Source organism: Triticum urartu, chromosome 3A (assembly GCF_056163025.1).
Source record: "Triticum urartu cultivar PI428250 chromosome 3A, HENAU_Tu73, whole genome shotgun sequence".
In the NCBI taxonomy this organism is placed as follows: domain Eukaryota; kingdom Viridiplantae; phylum Streptophyta; class Magnoliopsida; order Poales; family Poaceae; genus Triticum; species Triticum urartu.
In genome coordinates this window covers 635,532,453-635,538,452 of record NC_141875.1, presented here as the reverse complement: position 1 = coordinate 635,538,452, position 6,000 = coordinate 635,532,453, and positions in this window count along the sequence as shown.

Below are 6,000 nucleotides of genomic sequence, written 5' to 3'. Positions count from 1 at the left end.
AATCAGTCAGATTGATTATGTAATTTTAATTGACATGTGTAATGCCTTCTAGCCGGATTGTAGATCGTTTGTCATGGCCGACCTTTTCGCTTCAACCTCGGGACCTGACGGTCCGGAGTGTGTCCGAATACCCTCGCGGTTATATAAGAACCGGGGTATGCATGGAGACCAGGCGTAGGGGTCATTAGTGCTTGAACAGACAAGTGCCCAACTAGTTGTGTTATATTACATGGTTAGTAAGAAACATCTTCCAGGGAGAATAGTTCCGTTAGGGGTTCCTTTCCCTGGGAGGCATGCCCTAAAGTGCATGTCCATTCTGCGAAAAGAGGCGCAGGAAAAACATCTGGGGGCGTGTAGATAAAAAAAGAGATCATCTTTAGTTCACCGACCGAATATTCCCTTAAGAACGCTAGCTTTCGGCTTCACCCAGTCTGAGGTACACATCCGGCTGACCCGGCAGTGACAATCGCAGAGGTGCTCCCTTTACCACCTAGCCGAACAATCGGGAACGTAGGGTAAGCACAGGAGACAGGCAACCCAGCTTGGCCAAAACTTAAGTCATATCGATGCATATCATGGCGAATAAAAGGTACATGCGGAAGTGTGACACATGTGTTGGGCATGAAGCCCGTATAAATAAACTTCTGTTTAAAGAAGCCCCCAGGTTTAATGAGCGTGGATAGCGTGTCATTTTATGAGCCTTTAAAGGCTATAAGAGAGAGAGGAGAAGAAGAGAAATGTAAGACAGAAAGTATGTAAAAAATGGAGAGAGGAAGGAGACGAACACAGAGTCCGGCGCTAGGCATAGAATCTTCGGAGACGGGCTGGGTTCCAGGGGTTCGGCTCGAGTCGGTTATCCGATGCATCTCGCAGGCGGTACGCTCCACCAGTCAGGACTTGGTCAATTATGAAGGGACCTTCCCACTTGGGCTTGAGTTTGTCCTTTTTCTTGTCCGGCAGGCGTAGAACTAATTCGCCAACGTTGTAATTTTTGGCCCGTACTTCTCTGCTTTGGTATCTTCGAGCCTGCTGTTGATAGAATGCGGAACGGGCTTTTGCCACGTCTCGCTCTTCCTCCAAGGCGTCCAAACTGTCCTGTCGATCGAGCTCGGCTTCTCTTTCTTCGTACATGCGCACTCGAGGTGAGTCATGAATTATGTCGCAGGGCAAAACTGCCTCTGCGCCGTACACCATGAAGAATGGTGTGTATCCGGTGGTGCGATTCGGCGTGGTCCGCAGCCCCCAGAGTACGGAGTCGAGCTCCTCTACCCAGTGCGTATTAGATTCCTTGAGGGACCGCACTAATCTGGGTTTGATGCCGCTCATGATAAGACCATTTGCACGTTCGACCTGGCCATTGGTTTGTGGGTGATAGACGGAAGCATAATCGAGCTTGATGCCCAAGTTTTTGCACCAAATTTTTACCTCATCGGCCGTAAAGTTCATGCAGTTATCAGTGATGATGCTGTGGGGGACGCCGTAACGGTGTACAACCCCGGATATAAAGTCTATCACCGGTCCGGATTCGGCCGTCTTAACAGGCTTGGCTTCTATCCATTTGGTGAACTTATCCACCATGACCAGTAATTATTTTTTCTTGTGGGTTCTGCCTTTAAGGGGTCCGACCATGTCAAGCCCCTAGACCGCGAAGGGCCAGGTGATGGGGATAGTTTGGAGGGCGGTGGGTGGCATATGGCTTTGGTTTGCAAAAAGCTGGCAACCGACGCATCATTGGACTAAGTCCTGGGCGTCTGCCTGGGCCGTCGGCCAATAAAAGCATGTACGGAAGGCCTTGCTTACAAGAGTCCGGCATGAATTTCAGCCAGGAGGTTCCGCCCTTCCTCTTGGGAGATGCACCTTTGAAGGACTTCGGTAGTGCTTTTCTTATAAAGCTCTCCCTCGTGGACTTTATAGGCTTTAGATCGCCACACTATGCAGCGTGCCTCATTTTGGTCCTCAGGGAGTTCCTGCCTGGTAAGGTAGGCGAGGAATGGTTCTGTCCACAGGGCGATGACGGTCATTATAACATGGGCTGAAGGTGTTATTTCATTGGCAGAGCCTCCAATTATGTCAGAGTGTTCGGTGTCGGGCAGTGCGGTTGGGTCTGGGCTGTTATTGCCAGGTTCCCCTTCCCATACTACGGACGGTTTGAACAGCCTTTCCAAGAAGATGTTGGGGGGACTACATCACGTTTTGCGCCGATGCGTGCCAGGACATCTGCCGCCTGATTATTTTCCCGGGCTATATGGTGAAATTCGAGGCCTTCGAACCGAGCTGACATTTTTAGGACGGCGTTGCGATAAGCTGCCATTTTTGGATCCTTGGCATCAAAGTCTCCATTTATTTGGGATATTGCGAGGTTTGAGTCCCCGCGCACCTCTAGGCGTTGAATGCCCATGGATACTGCCATCCGGAGACCATGTAAAAGGGCCTCATATTCGGCTGCGTTGTTGGAGTCTGTGTACATTATCTGGAGTACATATTGAACTGTGTCTCCTGTGGGGGATGTCAAAACGACGCCAGCCCCTAGACCGGCCAACATTTTGGAGCCGTCGAAGTGCATGACCCAGTTTGAATATGTGCCGTACTCTTTAGGGAGTTCGGCCTCCGTCCATTCTGCGACGAAGTCGGCCAAAACTTGCGACTTGATAGCTCACCGTGGCTTGTAAGTTATGTCGAACGGGAGGAGCTCAATGGCCCATTTTGCAATCCGGCCCGTCGCGTCGCGGTTGTTTATAATATCGTTAAGTGGCACTTCCGAGACTACTGTTATTGAACACTCTTGAAAGTAGTGTCGCAGCTTCCGGGATGCCATAAATACCGCGTACGCAATCTTTTGATAATGCGGGTACCGTGATTTGCATGGAGTAAGGACAGTGGACACATAATAGACCGGCTTTTGAAGGGGGAATTTGTGTCCGTCCGTTTCTCGTTCGACGACGAGCACTGCGCTTACGACCTGATGGGTTGCTGCAATGTATAATAGCATTGGTTCACCAATGTTTGGCGCGGCCAGGACTGGGTTTGTTGCCAAGATGGCTTTTATTTCGTCGAGTCCAGTCGTGGCTGCATCCGTCCACTCGAAGTGTTCGGTGCGCCGAAGGAGGCGGTAAAGGGGTAGGGCCTTTTCTCCTAAGCGGGAGATAAAGCGGCTTAGAGCCGCCACGCATCCGGTTAATTTTTGTATTTGTTTGAGGTCCTTCGGGATATCGAATTGTGATAGAGCTCGGATCTTGGCTGGATTTGCTTCAATTCCTCTACCGGATACAATGAAGCCCAAGAGCTTTCCGGCTGGAACGCCGAAAATGCATTTTTCTGGGTTGAGCTTGATGTCATATGTTCGGAGGTTATCGAATGTTAGCCTCAAGTCGTCTACTAGAGATTCGACATGTCTTATTTTGACGACCAAATCATCTATGTATGCCTCCACTGTTTTGCCGATCTGGTTGGCCAAACATGTCGGAATCATGTGCTGATATGTTGCGCCGGCGTTTTTGAGCCCGAAGGGCATTGTGTTGAAGCAGAATGGGCCGTATGGTGTGATGAATGCTGTTGCGGCTTGGTCTGATTCTGCCATCTTTATTTGATGGTAGCCGGAGTATGCGTCGAGGAAACACAATGAATCGTGTCCTGCGGTAGCGTCGATAATTTGATCGATGCGGGGGAGAGGGAAGGGATCCTTTGGGCAAGCCTTGTTAAGTTCTTTGAAATCAACGCACAGGCGCCAGGATTTGTCCTTCTTTAGTACCATCACTAGGTTTGCTAGCCAGTCCGGATGTTTTATATCTTTGATGAATCCGGCCTCCAATAGCTTGGCTAGTTCCTCTCCCATGGCATGTCTCTTAGGTTCGGAAAAACGTCGAAGAGCCTGTTTGACTGGCTTGAATCCTTTTAGGATATTTAAGCTGTGTTCGGCCAGCCTGCGTGGGATTCCTGGCTCAAATCCGAAACCTCACCCAATCTGAGACCCAGGGGCCAAGGAGTTTCCGAACTCGGAAGTTTGGATTCTTGGATGTTGTCCAATGAATCTAGCCCGTTACTTGACTTTAAGTTCAGGTCTTGAGTGATGTCCTCCCCTCCACGGGTATCCGACTTGGAGGGATTGGTAATCCAGACATATCTAGTCCTTAAGATAGATGAAGGGTCGCCGCACTGTCCCTCTACCATGGCAACGTGATGGGTGACCTGGGGGGAGTTAATCTCTCTCAGATCGGGTTTAGACCCAATCTGGTCGTAATCCGTAGCGACTCCTGGGACGGCGAAGCGATCCAAGAGCTCGTTTAGGGAAGAGAGCTCCATTGGATCTAGCTGCTCGGCGAATTCCGAGCTGACGTGAAGATTGCTTTCGATGACCCGAGAGGTCATCGTCGGCGCAGCAGCCGAACGGGTGGTCATAAGGAAACCACCTGGCCTGAGAGTCTGGCCGACAGCCAAAGCTCCCTTAGCAACGGTGCCGTCTTTAAAGACGGGATGAGGCATCCTTCCTGATGGTGACGGTATAGAGGAACTCTCAATGAAAGCACCAATGTCGGTGTCAAAACCGGCGGATCTCGGGTAGGGGGTCCCGAACTGTGCGTCTAGGCCGGATGGTAACATGAGGCAGGGGACACGATGTTTTATCCAGGTTCGGGCCCTCTCGATGGAGGTAAAACCCTACGTCCTGCTTGATTAATATTGATGATATGGGTAGTACAAGAGTAGATCTACCACGAGATCAGAGAGGCTAAACCCTAGAAGCTAGCCTATGGTATGATTGTTGTTCATCCTATGGACTAAAACCCTCCGGTTTATATAGACACCGGAGAGGGCTAGGGTTACACAGAGTCGGTTACAATGGTAGGAGATCTACATATCCGTATCGCCAAGCTTGCCTTCCACGCCAAGGAAAGTCTCTTCCGGACATGGGACGAAGTCTTCAATCTTGTATCTTCATAGTCCAGGAGTCCGACCGAAGATATAGTCCGGCTACCCGGACACCCCCTAATCCAGGACTCCCTCACCCACTATTTTAGAAGAGTGTCAACTTTGCATGCATGTGGATCATGAAGAGAAAATTTCATGTGATAGCTATATTGTTGAATTTGATTATGATCCTACATGTAATTATTATGAGAGAGGAAAATATGGTTGTAGAAATTTTCATGTTACTAAATTACCTCTCGTCATGTTGAGATTGCTATTGTTTCTTTTTTCTTCCATGCATATGCTAGTTTTTGCTTGTCTTGATAATTTGTTTGCTTATAAAGTGCCTATGCATAGGAAGTATGTTAGACTTAGATGTGTTTGTCATGTGTTTTGTGATGCTCTCTTTGTGCTTCAATTCTTGTCTTTCATGTGAGCACCATTGAAATTATCAATGCCTAGCTAGGGGCGTTAAACGATAGCGCTTGTTAGGAGGTAACCCAATTTTATTTTTGTTCCTTGCTTTTTGTTACTGTTTAGTGATAAATAAATCATCTATCCTATGTTATGATTGTGTTTTTATGCTTTAATTAGTGTTTGTGCCAAGTAAAGCCTTTAGGATCTTCTTGGATGATTGTTGTTTGATCTTGCTAGAAAAAAAACAAAAAGTATGCGGTCACGAGAATAATTTTCATTTTATACCAGAGAGCGATAAATACCAATTCCAACTGCAGTAGATTAATACAAATTACCCTGGTCGTCCTAATTTGGTAGAATTTTTGGAGTTACAGAAGTATTTGAAACCTACAGATTGCTACAGACTGTTCTGTTTTTGACAGATTCTGTTTTTCGTGTGTTGTTTGCTTATTTTGATGAATCTATGGCTAGTATCGGGGGGTATGAACCATAGAGAAGTTGGAATACAGTAGGTTTAACACCAATATAAATAAAGAATGAGTTCATTACAATACCTTAAGGTGGTGGTTTGTTTTCTTATACTAACGGAGCTCATGAGATTTTCTGTTGAGTTTTGTATTGTGAAGTTTTCAAGTTTTTGGGTAAAGATTTGATGGATTATGGAATAAGGAGTGGCAAGAG